Source organism: Lycorma delicatula, chromosome 9, assembly GCF_047948215.1.
Source record: "Lycorma delicatula isolate Av1 chromosome 9, ASM4794821v1, whole genome shotgun sequence".
NCBI lineage: Eukaryota > Metazoa > Arthropoda > Insecta > Hemiptera > Fulgoridae > Lycorma > Lycorma delicatula.
In genome coordinates, this window is record NC_134463.1 from 52,718,991 (window position 1) to 52,737,282 (window position 18,292).

The 18,292-nt window shown below is 27.8% G+C and overlaps 1 protein-coding gene across 3 annotated transcripts in view; it reads left to right on the forward strand.

Moving 5' to 3' along the window:
* Myo10A (unconventional myosin 10A) overlaps positions 1-18,292 on the forward strand; it is a 765,283-nt gene that overhangs the window by 306,323 nt on the left and 440,668 nt on the right. The window contains exon 3 of one of the 3 annotated variants that reach the window (XM_075375939.1): positions 2,047-2,105. The exons of the other annotated variants lie outside the window; for them this stretch is intronic. The gene's annotated coding sequence lies outside the window, so the exon portion shown is untranslated. The remainder of the gene's footprint in view (positions 1-2,046; positions 2,106-18,292) is intronic. 3 annotated transcript variants of the gene reach the window in all.

Genomic DNA, 18,292 nt, shown 5'->3' on the forward strand with positions numbered 1-18,292 from the left:
TTTTAACTGGATTTGTGTTCTTTGTCAAGCACCATAGGTGATTATCTGGTTTTAGGAAAAGATACACAATCATAGATATAAACATATTGATTTTATCTTCACTTTCCCTTACGATGACACCATTGTTTTTTTTTTTTTGTTTTTTTTGTATCCATTTAAACAGATTGCATAAATTAAGTTACATTTTACGAATTAATATTTACAATAAGAAAATGGAAGATATCTTTTATTTTAAAAGATACAATCAATTATTTCATTGAAATTCTCCATTACTAATTAAATAACATTAATTACATAGGTCGTCAATAAAACAGCACATATAGATAAAAATTCATTGATTTAGTTTTGTAAAATTCACCACAAATTATTATGTTTAAAAAAACAAATATCTATGAATTTTAACGTAAAAAAATATGAAAATATGTCACGTAAATGATGTAAAATATGGTTAAAATATTACCCATCAATTTCACCTCTTAAAAAAAAAATATTTAGTCGTATATATTTATTTTAGACCTTAAGGGAATTACAGTTTGTAAGCGGATGAAGTGGACGAGTTTGAAAAAGTAGTAAATGTTTTTCTATGACAATAAAGTCACCTCTGCTTTTTGGACTTGATTCTTCTTTGGAACCCGTAACTTCTGCAAGCGTTCTTACTGCCCTCTAGTGACCAATAAATATACTATGTATATATGTATATACACTTGAGAAAACGCTAACGTAAACTTGTGCAGTATTAACATTTAATGGATAGAAACGTAACGCAAATTTAAAGATTTTGAAAAGATTTCCGTACTTTTAAAAATTACGAAATTTAAAGAAAAAGGATTTTATTAGAAGTAATTTTTATTTTGAATAAAAAATCGCACCAGAAATTAAAGTAAAAAAAAGTTATCAGCTGTATAAAAACGCGTTAAACATTCATAAGAACATAAGAGTGTTAAACACAGAGCACAAGAACCAGATGATATTAAAAACACACACCCATACATATCAAATTCCAAGAAAATTATGAAAATATAAAAATATTTGATTAGTAGAACTTAAAATCTAATTATTTATTAAATATTAATGAACTTTCCTTGTTCATGTGATTATAATTTTTTTTTCCGTGGATTACTGTGAACTGAGATTTTACCTTTATTAAAAGCACGTAATCTTTTCCTGTAGAAATAAACTTGGAAGACAAAATTTAATTTTTAAATAATAATAAAAATTCAAAAAATTCCCTCCTGATTTAGTAACGTTCACTATTGTTTTACACGATTAGTTGCAACATTGAACTGCCTTTTTTTACAGTCTTTTCTTTTTCTGTTTAGCCTCCGGAACCACCGTAAGGTATTACTTCAGATGATGAATGAGGATGATATGTATGAATGTAAATGAAATGTAGTCTTGTACAGTCTCAGGTCAACCATTCCGTAGATTTGTGGTTAATTGAGACCTAACCACAAAGAACACCGGTATCCATGATGTAGTATTCAAATCCTACCTTTACTAGGATTTGTACCTTAGAACTCTCGACTTTGAAATCAGCTGATTTGCGATAACGAGATACGACCACTATACCAACTCGGTGGTCTAGCATTGAACTATCTGATTTCTACATTTCTACAACAGGACACCTGTACTGTTCTGAGCTTCAGAATTGATTTTTGCCAATTCTGAATTTGTATTCGGGCAAGGCACCAATAAATTTCAAATAACTCCTTTTTTTAGAACATGATACCTTAAAACAAGAGATCAAAATATTTTTCAAAAATCACAAAATTCTATGTATGTATAAGTAAATTTTCATTCATACTTTTGACATTTAAAAAAAATAATAAGTTTCAGTTCTAGAATTCTTTCTAAAATTAAAAACAAAAATAACATTTTTTAAATATTTTATTTAATAAATGACAGTTGTTACATTTCCTGGCGTAGACAACCTTAATAAAAAGTTTAATATATTTCAGTTAATTTATGTAGTTTTGATAATTTTTAAATACAAAATAAATAGATAAAAAATATTCTGTGATATTAATCTATAACTTTTTTTTTTAGGTGAGATCTCGATAATACGAAGTGTTTCCTGATTTTCAGGTTCAGGTGGCCCGATTCAGGTATTTAATAATCTTTTATCTTTCCAATTTATTTTTTATTTGTAATATCTCCATTATTTTATTCTATTTCACAGCCAAACGCTTTTTTCATATATATAAAATGATCAAGATTGGTTTTTAGTAGTTAAAAAAAAAGTTATTTTTGTTGTCACAAGGCAGCCAACCGGTTATTTAATGCATTACGAATAAATGTATTTTTCTCCATATATTTCTTGTTTTTCTTTCTTTAGTGTTAAATATTTTAATGTATGTTCCAGTAATCAGTTGACGATTGATTTAAGTATGCAGTCGGATTAGGGTAATAAAAAGAATTGTTGTTATTGTTTGGTGTTACGATAAAATTGAGCAATAAAATTTTCCCTTACATGTTATTTGTGTTTAATTTTTCTTTAATTTATTCAAAGGTAACAGAATATTTTTCTGTGTAATTATACCTTATCTAATTTTCACGGATATAGATATTATTTGTCACGACTTCAGATTGAATATTCAAATATTTTTGAATATTCAATATAACACATAAATGTTATATTAGACATATAACACATATAAGACAATAAGTCATATAACACATAAGTGTTATATGTCGTATTTTATCGCATATTTATATTAAAACTAGCCAGAGGGGTCGGCTTTCGGGATCCTCGACGCATTCGTTATCCTCATGGTTGCGAGAATATTAAATATTTTTTAAATATTCATTAAAGAAAAAATTAATCCTTTTACATGATTATATTTCTGGTGCTATGATGACAGAAATATAATGAAGAAATTGGATTAATTTTTTTTTCTTTAATGAATATGTTTAATATCTTAACCCCCAAGGAGGTTAGGGCTTTGATCTATGGCTTAAAACCTTCCCTGGGATTACAAAAATGTATCCTGTGAAAATGTGAATATAATCGGTTGCGTGATGCTGTTACAAACAAACAAACAAAAATCGATCCACAAACTTGCGTATTAGTATATGTAAAATTTGTTTTTTGTAATTAATTTCCTCTAATAATTATTTAAATTTATATTTTAAACCCTGTTTCAAAAGAAGTAATAATAATAATTAAATTTTAAGGCTAGTTGGTAATTTTGATCGTTAAACAATCATCATTATCAGTTGATGCAAGGGGAAGGTTTAAGCTTATAAAAAAGAAAAAATACCTATAAATGTAAATAAAATAAAAAGCTGACAGCAAAATTGTAATACTTTCCTGACATTGCTTTTTTATTCTTGTATTGTGGGAAAATAACAATACATGAAAATAAATCAAATTAGAAATTAAAAAAAATCGATATTTTTAAACTTTGATCGGCTTCCCAACCTCCAATATTGCCCTCAAAGTATTTTTTTCTTTTTTTTTTCTTTGAAGTACTTGCACTACTACTTTGCCTAGAAAGATATTAAACAAATTCGGTTAAAAAATATATAATAAATAAAAAAATAGCTTTTTTCAATTTTTTAATAGGGGGAATCTTGGATCAAATTTAAATTAAAAATAGTACTCAGTACGTGAACGAATGTACTGAGTAAAGTAGAATATTTTTGCAAGATCTTGAGAAAATTCCATCATCCCTACATAACAACTATGTGCCTAATTTCATCAAAATAGGTTTATCTGGTCAGACGTTATAAAGCTTCAAACTCGCCAACACATGTACATAAGTACATAGATTAGTACATAGATAAGTATGAATATAATTCCCCTCCTTGTTTGGGTGCGAGGGGGAAGGGGGGGTTACTGGATCATAAAATATCGATAAATGCCAAAAATCCCTAACGCAATTTTTTGTCTGATTACTCTACTTTTCTTCTTGCAGTATGCTCTAGAATTATATACCAGAAAGTAAAAGAAAATGTAATAAACAATAATAATAATAATAAACTTCTTCAGAAATACTGTAAAATAAGTAATTTTAGCTTGGATGTTAGAATAGAAATAAAATTTTTAAAAATGTATACGTAGCCATTGTCGTCCTGGAAAATCCTAATAGGAAATATAAATTTAGTTTAAAGATATCTAAATCACTTAAATTTCCAATCACAACTGTCCATCCCCCTAGGACTTACTGCACGCCCGTTTTATAGCTGAGTAGATAAAACTTATTTCAAGAATGATATAAAGACAGCATGAACCTTATTAAATCAATCGGAGTTATCCTCGCACATTAATAACATTTTAAGGATGGAAGAAAAGAGTTCAATGTTTTTACAGTTGTTAAATGTTCTCAAAAAGTTTTATTTTAACAACTTTAAAATTTAAACAGGCTATTGGATGTTTATTACCTATAATTTTTCGACAATGAAGTTTATGTTTCATATTGACATAATAAGATTTCTAACTAATCAATTTCTGTTTATTTTGTATATTTTACAAAAATATATTTCTTTGATAAACTAATTTTTTTATCAGTTTCCAGGCAATTCTGCAGCCAATTTCTTTGATCTCTCCTACTTAGAGCTAGTTGACTGCACTGTTAGTTTAGTTTCAGTATTTATTTTAATTTGTCTTACGTATATTAAATTGCAAATATCGTCTTTATAAATGTCCGCTCTTTCAACGGGGTTAGTTTTATCTTTTGCGTTTCTGACGACGAAAAATAATTTCTAGAGGTTGCCATGGAAACGTTAAATTTGTGGTTTTTTTCCTTATTGTTGTACGGAGGATGGACTTTATTCATGCTTTCTTTTATCCTTCTTTTTTTTTTTACTTGTCGCCACATAAGCTTGAAGTTCATGCGTATGGAAATGATATTTTGTAGCATATGATAATCCCGGTATTCAAATCCGAGACCTTCGGGTGGATGAAACGCTATCACTCCTCCACGGAGATGAGCAATATTTGTAAATACTTTTCTGTATATTGTTTTTCATATTTGTAATAAAACCCATGAACTCAGTTGTATCTTAAATAGAGTTTATTTCTCTACTATGTTACTAGATCAAACGGTACCCGGTTTGTTCGGTAAACCTTCACCTTAAAAGCGTAGAGTTTAAATATGACGCAAGTAATTGTAAATACGATAACAAATATTAGCTTTTGCTTTTAGATAAGTAACTTAAAAAATTCTATTAAAACATGACAGGTACCTATTTCAATAGGAAAAATACTGATATTTACGGTTTTTACGAAAATTTCAGTACTGCAAGAAAACTAACTGGTTTTTTTTTAATGTCATTACGGACATCGGCTGCTTTGATATTTTTTCTGATAGAATTTTATAAAATGTAAAAATCTGATCTAGACACCACATACTTCCTTGAACGCGTATTAAACTACATAAAAAAAAAACATGTATTTTTAATTAATAAACTCAATATATTTAAATAAAAAAATTAATAAATAAATGAATGCCTTCCCCTTGTAAAATCAAATTTTCGATAATTAAAATGTTATTTGTATATAACTCTGGAATCAATGAAAAAATGTACCACTTATATCGTTGAAAAGCTCTCAATGAGGGCTTGTACTGCAGTTAAGAAAAGATCCAAAATCCAAATTGTTTTGATTTTGGGCTTTTTTTTGACACTTTTGGTTTAGTTGATTGCAATCAAAATCAGAGGTGCACAACTAGATGTTATAGCAATCCTAAATCCAAAATTTCAACATTCAACGGCTAATCGTTTTTTATTTATGTTTTCGAGAAAGGTAAGTACGTACATACATACATATGTACGTACAGACATCACGCCAAAACTAGTCAAAATTTATTCAGGGATTCGTACAAGGAACTATTGTAATCCCTGACTAGGATTCGAACCAGGATCTCTGGATGAAAAACCGAGATGCTGAAGTTAATATACGCAGATTATGCCAGTAAATTATTCATTATCTAAAATAATATTTATTTTCGAAAGTTAATTTGATTTGCCAAAAAAATTCATATAGAATTTTATTGACAAAAGTTTATTTCATTTTTGAGATGGGTCCCACCACCCCATCTCACTTGACCACTTCCCTCTTCATGACTGAATATTTTAATAAAATATTTTGTTTCTATGGTACTATTTTTAACAATTACCTTTTTTTAATTATTATCATTGTTATTTTTTCTTTTAGTTAAATTTTAGATACATTATTTTTTCTTTCGCTTCTCTAAAATATTAATAGTATTATAATATATATTAAATAAAGGCTTCATTTTCACACCATTCATCCAATATTTTTGTCAGAATATTTTAATTTTATAATATTTCATTCATTAATAAGGAGTATAAATAGTTAAGGAAAAAATTACTTCTGAGTTAATGTATTCCTATTTTGATTTGTGTGTCTATTTAGTGAGTTTAATGATATGATTGCTTACTTGGTATATTGCACTTAAAAGTTTAGAATTTAATTAGATAAAACTGTCCAAGGACCTAAATTTTTTTTGTAGCTTTTGAGACTAAAGTTAGGTACTTTATCAGAGAATGAGATGAAATATAAATTTTTGTAGCGTGTGTAAACGCCATGTCTGACCGGTATTCGAATCCGGCACCTCCGAATGAAAGGCTAAGATGCTAACACTCGCTCTACGGAGGCCGACCAAAGACGTTTATAGGCTTTATTGTATATTTTATTATAGTGATCTGGACTGGTGTATGCATGTTGGTCGGTTCAATTACTATGATACTTTTAATTACTGTGGATTAATTTCTGTGGGTTTTATTAAAAAAATACAATTGAATTTTTTCAACAAATAAAGCTCAATCATATCATAAGGAAGGTGGTGATGGAGATGATATAAGTTGCCATATGGTAATAAAAGTTATAGCAAAGCATTTAATGAAAAAGACTCTCGTTGATCAATTATATTTTAACAGTCAATTATATTTTTCGATGATTATGAAAGTAATTTATCTATATAATCATGAATGTACGGTTGTAAAGTTCTGTAAATGCGAGTTAGAGATTGATGTAGGTACCACTGTCGATCGTAGTCGTTTTCTTCAGAAAAGTTTCTGCAAACTCATGGTTAGAAAATCCTGCAGCGATCGAGTGACCTGGAATTAAAGTAGAAATTAATGAAAATCTATATAGCAGAAGGAAAAATTGAGGCCATGTTGTCCTATAACAAGGTATTCAGACGAATTTATAGAGAGATAAAGATTTTTCTAGTAGCTTTACCAAATATTCTTCTGAAAATTTATTGCCGTTCTTAGAACAGTATTGTATGTGAGACCGGGTTTTACTGTTAACTCAGATTTATCGAATTCGTATAATACGGGCGGTAATAATTTCAGTCACTGACTTTTATCCATAAGCTCTACTTTGCTGATCCGAAAATTCAAGCAAATATTTCTCAAATTAATTCATTAGTAAAAAAAAAACTTTTGTGTAATTGTGCACATAATTTCATAAAGTGTAGGACCCAAAATAAAAAAAGTGAATGACGTGTTCACTTCTTTTGCAAGTGAACAAAGTTTTGAGCTTGTTATCTAGATACTCGTATATTTAAGGTCGATCGATTTTACTCGCTTTAAAAAACTAACCTATTAAAGTTCCATTGTCACGGTAAATATAATCTAGATTAATATTTATTTTTTTTACAGCAAATTTGTTTTTTTTAAACAAATCTACGGATGTTTTAAAATTTTTCTTTTTTCTAATTATTTTTCAATGTTATATATTACTTCATCAACTCTAAAATCTCGAAGACTTTTCATTAAAGCTGATATCTTCATCTAACTATATTTTTTCAGTTATATCTTTATTAACACTAAATTTCATATGTAATCACACGAATTTTTTTATCATTTGAAGATAATGATAAATTAAGTGTTAATCCATTTTTATAAAAAAATAGCTGACAGAACTCGCTTCGTTCGTCCTTTCCGACTAGCCACCCGCTGAACCTCTGGATCTCCGCTTTGTTCGTTAACCTCATGGTTGTGATGAAGATAAAATCTCCAAACCAAATCATTTGAAAAGCGCAGTTATAGGCTCTTATATTGTTTAGAAAATTTCTGGATTTAGGAAAAAAATATATTTATTACGTTACAAAAAGCCTTTCTGCCATTTTTTATATCCATATTTATCACATCAAAATAATGAAAAAAAATTAATTTCTCAAACATGGTACCGCTGATATGTTAAATAAATAAATAAATGAACAATTAATATAATCCACCTTACCAGCACGTTGTTGTGTTCTCTAGATCTTTCTGCTTACTGGTAAGTCATTATCAGGAGTTAAAATTAATGCATTTAAAGTCAAAAGTTTAAAAAATCATAGTTAAAATTTTAAAATATTATAATAAAATTTATTAATATTATGCTATACTAGTAGGAAAAAATTTCTACAGGATTTAATTTTGGGAAAATTTATCTAATTAAAATCAGTAAAAACAAAAAAATTCTTAAAAATTAAATATCAACAAAATTCGGAATAATATGTTCTTATTTATTTATAAATAAATAATTATTTATACTTGACAAAATAAAATTATAAATTTCAATATTCTGAATAAGTGTGAGCAATTAATTTGTTTATTAACAATTACCCTTTTCTACGCATTTTAAATTAAACCAATAGCAATTAAATGTGAACAGTTTATGAAGAACTCAGCATATACTTTTATTCCTTTCAATCCATAACGGTAAAACAAATAATGAAGACAGTGGAGTGAATAAGTGAGTCTTTCTTCTGTATATACAACGGTAGCGTTCAGTCGTATTGTATTTAAGATTAATTAGTTTTGGATCGTACTGTTCAAGAAAATTGATTACACACAGAAACACGCACATCACACACACGTATATCTACGAATGTTGTTAAACAATGCAGTAACCGTTTGAACTTGATGGTATTTCTCTTAGGTAATTATAAAACGGTACAACTGACTATTGGTGTAGTATATTCATACTTGTATAATGAAAATACCCCGTATGAATAATTTAAAGGGTAAAACGTTTTGTTCATTTCCTGCTGTTTTATACATTCTGTTTATTTTTCATTGTTCTTATTTTATATATATGTAATGCAGTGGACGGTAAAAACAATCAGCTTTTCTTCTCTTTTTTTTTTTTCATTTTTGATAGATGCATTTTACGCTATTGTGATTTTAAATTGCGCGACGCTGTTGATACTCAGGAGATTTGTGAATGAAGCAAAGAATAATAGGATTTTTCTAGCACTACATCTCAACTATACAACTCACGTGTTTCTGATTATACTCGCAGAACTATAAGTCCTTATTATTCAAAGGTAATTATGTTAAATTTTTAAAATATTCTTTCCGGTGTTCATCTGAACAAGAATGATTTCTAACATTTATGTATTTTTATATTATTTTCTGTAAAATAAAATAATCAAAACATTGTTAATGATCATAAGAATTTAAATAAGTTTTTCGTTAAATCGATTTTAGATATTACTGCAGTTTTTTTACTTTCCCGTCTAGATAACGCTGTAGCAGAGCTAAAGCTTTAGAAAGGAAAGTATTGTAATCGATTCAGTTTGGACACATACGGGTACACCGGATCTTGAAGTTCTGATATCTTACCAATCCAAAAAAACTGATGGAAATTTTCCGGTTGTAATGACCGTATGTACGCGCGCGCGCGGTCGTGTGTGTTGTCTTATAACTCTTATTTTATATATCCAGAACTACTGGACCGATTTTGACCGAACTTTGTAAGATCTTTTACATATTGATGCCATTACATTTTCAACTTAAAAAGTCAAGCGTTTGAGGGTATAAAGCAAGATTACCCTCAGTATCTCTGAAGATTTCGCATAATTAAAGTTATATCTTTCTTAGGCACAGTTAAAAAATAACAATATTTGCAAAATAAAAAATTTTGTAAATCGCTCTCCCACCCCAAAAATGCTCTATAAACTACTGGTATGATGTGACGCCACAGAGCAGTAGAATTAAATAAATGAAAAATATTTAAAGTATAAAAAAGTGAATTGGTCTGGACGGGTTTCGATCTCGATCACCCGGTTGACTTAGTACCTCAGTACCTGGTACATTAAGTCTCGCGGCTATACCAGTCTGCCAACCGTACAAGCGAAATTTATTGTATGTAAGTTGTGAAATTTTATTACAAGTTATGAAATGTTTATTTACAATCGAAATATATTTTTTTAAACTTGTTTTTCTTTATATTAATGAATCATTATTTTTACTAATTAATGTAAGAATGAAATTTTTACATTTATATTCAAAATGTGAAACATATTTTGATAATTAGTTGAAAATTTAATTTGAACTAAAATTAAAATTACTTGCATAAAATAAATAATTTATTTAAAATATAAACTATGTCCTATTTTTTTTTTTTGTTTGTAAATTCCGAATTATGCCTTTTAACGAATCATTGAAACGTTTTATTGTAGGCTAATAAAAACATAAACAAATCGATAGACGTTTTTCTTGGCTGTAAAGTTATATTGAATTAAAATTTATTTACCCAAAACTCATTCACATACACTAGATCGGAATTACTACCTTTAAGCTGACTTTCAAAATCTACGTTGTATTAAATCACCACAATAGTTGCTGGCATTATCTACTTTTTTCAACATCAAATATTTTTCCACATTGCAATCCTATAGATATAAATCAAGATAATTACTAAAATATATAATAAATAAACGAAACAGTAATATAAAAGAAGTAATACAATAAAATTTTTCAAATATTACCTTTCATTTTTCACCCAGTTATCAATGAAAATTCTACCGAAATTTTCCCGAACGAATGTTCTTATTATTATTACCGTTTAATTATATTTTCTAAGCGATTAAATATATTGTAACAGGACTTTGATTATATTTAATAATTGTCAACACGGTGTAAGGTAATTATTGTATATTAAGGTTACATAAAAAATTATTTTTATGTTTAAAATTTCCCTTAGATCATGTGAACATTGTTTGATGGCGTATCAAATCATTATTCACATATTATGTTAATCACAATTTATAGTCTTATATAACGTTGGTTTCTTTTTAGTACAAGTTACAATTAAAAAATTTTCTTGTTTTTCTAATATTCAAATAAAACATTTTTTTTAAATCTTCACGTGCACAAACGAGTTTGTTATGGTTTTAATGAAACTCTATATGCTAAGTTCCTACATATGCTAGGTTAATATAATTTATTTATCTTGTGTTTTATGATATATATATATATATATATATATATATGGATGTTTTTTTTTAATTATTAAAAATTTAGACCCCAAAATGGGTTTTGGGGTCATACACGATTTACAAAATTGATATTTATATATTTATGCATTTTAGTAAACCTTGCATTAGTACGTTTGAACCAACGTTATAGTTTCTACCGTTATTGCGTAATCATATTTCTTTCTTTTTCTGTTTAACCACCGGAATCATCGTAAGGTATTACTTTGGAGGATAAAAGAAGATGATATTTATGAAAGTAAATGAAGTTTAGTCTTGCAGTCTCAAGTCGACTGTTGTTGAGTTGTGTGGTTAATGAAAACCCAACCACCAAAGAACACCAGTATCCACTATCCAGTATTCAAATCCGTATTGCTTTTACTAGGATTTGAATCTTAAAACTCTCGACTTCGAAATCATCTGATTTGCGATGTCAAGTTCACCGCTAAACCAAACCGGTGAGCTGGCCTCCGTAGCGCGAGTGGTAGCGTCTCGGCCTTTCATCCGGAGGTCCCGGGTTCGAATCCCGGTCAAGCATGGCATTTTCACACACGCTACAAATCATTCATCTCATCCTCTGAAGCATGCCTAACGGTAAACCCGGAGCTTAAACCAAAAAAAAAACCAAGCCGGTGGGTTGTGTAATGGTTATTGCAAAATTTTAACTTTGACGGCCATTTTGTGGGGGACGGCCGATGGAGGATATTCATATATTATTGTAATTTATTGTAATCTTTTAATGATACTTAATCCGAATCCGAAATAAAAATTCTAGACAAAAAGTGTTCACACATACATATTGAATTCAATAACAAACTGATAGTTGAATATTTTTTTAAATGGTGACAGTGAAGGTAGCTTCAATTTTTTTCTGTAGCAGTCTGCGTAATGACCTAACATTGATTTGTATATTTTTATTTTTCAGAAATGGTACCTCTGATTTAGTTTAACAATTTTTATTGATATCTTTAGAATCAATAAGCTAGCTGAGCCAGTTGAATGTAATCACTTTAAAATCGTGATCTGATGTATAAAATTAATGTACTTTTTAATTGTGTTTTGAAATACATATTAACGTTGTATTGTTTTCACGACTAGCTATTTCAGTTCTCTTTTTCTATATCTATGTATGTATAATTTATAACCGCTAGCAAAATATAACTAAAACAGGTAGGAAAATATTTTATTATTCAATAAAGGTGTGATGTTTGTTTAATATTCATGTTAGATCTTGTCTGTTGTTTGCCAAAACAACACCTTTTTTTAATATAATTCTTTTCTTTTTAGTTGTTGCTTAAATCAAATATAATGCAGTTATTATTTCTTGAATTGCTATATTTAATACATACCAATATTCTTGATTTTACTGAAAAAGTAAATAAATAGTTACAATAGGGCGATAAATTATGAGTTTTAACACTGGTTAATCTACCGTTATAACATTTCATTTATTATACAAAATTATCTAATAAGTATAAAATACTGAACGTACTAACTTGAGTAAGACAAGTAGCAAAGCGGCTGTTTGGTGAACTAAACTTTTCAAAAAAATATTAATTTTTAAGTATTACTCTTTATTTCTATTATTTTTTTCGTAACCTTTATGGGTACGGCAAGCTACTCCAGTATTGGTATACTTCAATGCTACCAGACAAAAACATTGTGAAAAATGCTAAACATACGTACGTAAGCAGTAGCCTGATATATAATGATTTTAAGTTGCGAACCGTTCGGAGAAAAACTCTGTGGTCAGCCTACGGTATCAAAATCGTTTGGATCGTCACCCGATATATTTGGCGGTCAATTTATTGGATAACCCGGTCAGTGATTTTTCAAAATTGCTAAGGAACAATATTCTTTGTTTGCTTTATCGTTTCAATTAGGTGACTTTATGGTCTGGCTGTACGGAGTGCTCCTCTTATATTTCATTTCGTTGTTATCATTAAGTCACCAACCGCTGGGTCTGTGATTACTTAATGTTAGTTCAAATATAAATCTTATTTACTTATTGTTCAATTTATCTTGCTGAACAGATTTTAAAGTTGCTGTGTAGTTATAATAAAAAAAATAAAAAATAAATTTTTATTGTTTTGTTATTATAAACATTATGGTGAACTGCGTACCTATAAATTGATTTATTTTTGTTCACTGCTTTTACATTACTTTAATACCATTCTAATACTTATGAAGAACACTGTTATTATAAAAAACTTCAATTCAGTAGGAGAATGCTATGGCTAATAAATATAAAAAATTATGATTTAAAAAATATGATTTTACGTAGCAAATAGAAATTTTATTTGTTGTAGTAGTTTTTTAAGCTGTAGTGTAAAAGAACGATGGAGACGTACAATAATTTAATCGTATACATCAGTAGAAGTGACTGTACTCCTCTTTATAAATCTGTCTTAATTTAGTCGGATTATAAGACCAGCATTTTCCTATGTAATAGTTTATTATTTTATCAGCAACAAAAAAATAAAAAATTGGAAAAATTTAAGGAAATAGTTTAATTTCATAGTACGACTATATATAAAACAAAGTTGATAAAAAATTGATATAAGTATAAGTTTTTTGAACGATCATGACGATACAAATACGGCGTTAAAAAGAAAGGACGAATATCCAACCAGTTCTTAAATATTATATTATATTATATATTATACTATATTATTTTTTTTTTTTTAACTACATCTTTAAAAACACTCAATTTGTTCTTATTTATTTGTAATCCTATATATTTTTTTAAATAAAATAAAAACGCATGGATTTTAGTTTTAAAAACTGTTTTAACGTAAAATTCAGTAAGGGTTTTTTTAGATTAAATCGGCCCCGAACATGTCCAGTGGTTATGTATCTGTTAATTTAAAATTACACGATTTAATTCATAAAATTAAAAAATACAACGAAATGTTAGAGATTGCATCCTTCATTAATGCATTTCTTTAAATTTTTCCTAGTAAAGCGGGTAAAGAATTTCGTATAAATAATTTTTTTTTATCTTTTAGTTTTCTGCAGTTATTTCGTAATAAAGTGACTGTAATATTTATAAAAAAAATGAAAAATATAAAAATAATAATAATAAAACCAATCTTTTAAAATAAATTACACCGAATTTTTAGTTTCCTGGAAAAAAGTACTCACAGTTGACTTTTGAAATGAACCTATTTTATTGGAATACGTAATCGATTACTTCCTCTTTCCTTTAACTTTTCCTTATCTAAACACATAAAAAAGGATAAATGGTTATTTTAGCAATAATATTAGCATAAAATATTAATGTCTTCATGAATGAAATTATATTTAAAAACTTAATAACAGATTTTTGATTTACAATTTAATGAAATTAAAACACTATCAAAAATATTAAAATCATTTTTTACTGTAAAAATTGTACATTTAAAAAAATTAATACTAAATTCTCTTTTCATTATTTGTTCTGAATATTTATAATATTTTTTTTCGCAACAAAGAATGTGTTTGTGATTTATTTTGATGAAAAATTGGTTACATTTTTCATATTTTATTCTCAAGACTTATTCTCAAGATTTTATTAATTGAAAAGTTTTTTTTTATTTTTCTAGTAAAGTATCTTCTCATGATTTCTTAAAAAAATTATACATAGTTTTAAAATTAATATATTATAAAATGATTTAAAAACGATCATAAAACTGGAAATTTTTGTTTATTACGTACATTAAAGACCCTAGTTTTTAAAAATAAGCAAAGTTATAAATTGAAACTTTTCCAAACCTACTTTTATTGGAAGCCATTGGTAGCATATATACATATAATAGAAGAAAAGTAATTTATTGCAGGATTCAGAATAGACAGGTTTGTTAGCCTGTATTGCATCACAGATTACAAAATTTATAGAATACAGGAATTCAAAATGATAAAAATATGCTCTGCTGTATTTTTTATCATAAATTTTTACACGTTGTTTATTTTTTCTATTCTCTGTTTTATTCTTTTTTATCTAATACAACCATGATTATCAGATTTCACTGGGCTCTTTCTGACAAGAAAAGCCTATTACATAACGTCATAAGCAGTACTTGTCTCACTCTTTTTTTTCTTATCTTTTTGCCTGCTGTATTCCTTTCAAGGGATTTCAACTGAATGGAGAAACATTTCCCTCTCAGAGATAAAGAATAATATTAGGTTACAAGATATATAATATATTTATGTGTGTGTACACACATACATACGAAGAGCAATGACGGATTTATTATTTTTCTGTTTATATCTTTTATTTATGTTTTTTAAATCAACATTTATACTCTTAAGTTTTATTAACGATTTTATTACTGTATAGTTTTTAAAAATGTGTATTTTGTAACCTAATATATATTGGACATACATGGAGATTGTTAGCAATGAGTGGAAACCGTTAAATACTTTCCAACCTTTAAATATAGAAAAGTAAAATTTATCAAATTTTACTTTTAATATATATTTTACTTTTATCAATTTTTTAATATAAGACCACCCGACCCGAAGCCTCAAGGACGTTTTTTTTTTGTTTGAGCATTCGCTAAATTTTAATATATTTTAGCGTTTTACTGTATTGAACAGTTACTTAAGAGGTATTGGAGAACACCTTTTGAACTTGCTATAAAAAAAATATTATGGCCTCAATCTTAATTAGGCTTGTCATATTCCGATTGTTTTTCGTCAAACGTTTTGTTTTTTTAATGCTGTTTAAGTTAATGTGTCTCCAAGCTACCTGTTCCATTTAACATTTTTATTTGCTCCCGCACCCCTATAAAGGCTTAGATTTGGGAGGTCTCATATCGAAAAATGAACATTTTGCGGTAGGAAATTTTTCTATATTTAATTTTTTGTATGTTTAAAGGTTGAAAAGTTATTTAAGAATTCACATATTAGGTAGATTTCATAAGATTGCTAAATATTGTAACGGGTACCATGATTCGGCATATGAAAACTTTCAACATATCTTCGCGTTTCACATCCCCCAGACACCAAAACCACCGTCAGTTTAAAAGTTTATATATATATTTCACTTCTATTTCTTGTGGACACGATAACTGCCGTCATTTTGCGCAAATTTTCAAATTGATACATAAAATGTAACGACTTAAAATCTTGGTTAAATATGTTATTGGATAAATTCGGATCATGGTGATGGTTATGGGGGAGCTTTTTCAACAAAAAAATATCGCTATAACTTTCTTATTAGGTAAAATATCGAAATTGTTTAAAGTTCCTACTATTCTTTTGATAAGGGCCTAAAACTTATCTAAGTAAAGTTTTTGATATCACCAACCATTGACCCAGGGAATGGAAAAAATTGGATTTTGAAAACAAAAAATATCATACCTCCCTTAATAGCAACAGAATCGGTTTAAAGTTATCGTTAGTCCTCTAAACATTACTTAAAACTTTTGTCTGTAACAATCTTTGATACGACCAACCCTTATGACAAGTGATGACCAAACTGTTGCTGTATTGTAAGATGGAACTTGTAAGATGGATACGCTAAACATGTGAAACTTTTTTCACATACAATCATTGTTGTATTGAGTAAATTTGAAGTTTTTCTTAACTTTAAGGTGGAAATCTTTTTTATCCCCTATTAACACCCCGGTGTAATCTACTTCCGCCTTGTCAAATGGGATTTTATTATATTATTCGCATATAATTTTAATTTATAATTAGATTAAATCATATGCTTCTTTTAACTTAACTGTATTCTTTTTTTTTAGTTAAATTCTCTTCAAAATTTAATTTAAATATACAGAATTAATAAACAGTAAGAGCTGTTAATAGTAATACTGAATCAATTTCATGATATTTCTACATAACTTATATAATTATAAAATTATAATTTCATTTAATTAATTTAAAAATGTGTTATATAATTTCCGTAGTTCTTACATGTGACTAGATAGATATGAGTAAATCTGAAGTGAGTGTATATTAAAGTTAAGGTGTAGTAAGTAAGTAATACAGCTATCTTAATTAAATTTAATGATTATTAAATTTTATATGTTTCATTATGAATTTATGTTTTTTATTCCTCTTATATATCTAAAACATTTTTCTGAATTATTAAAATAATTTTGTTGCAAATTTTAATATTTGCTAACAATTTAATAGCGTTTCTGAATTATTAAGTGTTCTTTATTAGTATTTACTGAATTATTTAATAGTAATAGAATTTTAAAATAGTTATCTGCACTATATAATTGAAGTCTATTGGCTATATGTAATTTATTTTCCGATTGATGTGTCTGAATTTCCATGGTACCATCATACTATTTGTTAAATATTTACTATAACATATCGATTCTCTTTTTGCTCCATATAAAAAAAACTGCTTCCTTTCAGATTAAATCTATATTTGATAAATTTATTTTAATTGAAGAAATTAATTAATTATTTCTGAAACATATATCCATGAGATAGGTTTACTTGATGTATTGATGAATTGATGTATTTTTTCTTTTTTTCTTCAGTCATTTGACTGGTTTGATGCAGCTCTCCAAGATTCCCTATCTAGTGCTAGTCGTTTCATTTCAGTATACCCTCTACATCCTACATCCCCAACAATTTGTTTTACATACTCCAAACGTGGCCTGCCTACACAATTTTTCCCTTCTACCTGTCCTTCCAATATTAAAGCGACTATTCCAGGATGCCTAAGTATGTGGCCTATAAGTCTGTCTCTTCTTTTAACTATATTTTTCCAAATGCTACTTTCTTCATCTATTTGCCGCAATACCTCTTCATTTGTTACTTTATCCACCCATCTGATTTTTAACATTCTCCTATAGCACCACATTTCAAAAGCTTCTAATCTTTTCTTCTCAGATACTCCGATTGTCCAAGTTTCACTTCCATATAAAGCGACACTCCAAACATACACTTTCAAAAATCTTTTCCTGACATTTAAATTAATTTTTGATGTAAACAAAATATATTTCTTACTGAAGGCTCGTTTAGCTTGTGATATTCGGCATTTTATATCGCTCCTGCTTCGTCCATTTTTAGTAATTTTACTTCCCAAATAACAAAATTCTTCTACCTCCATAATCTTTTCTCCTCCT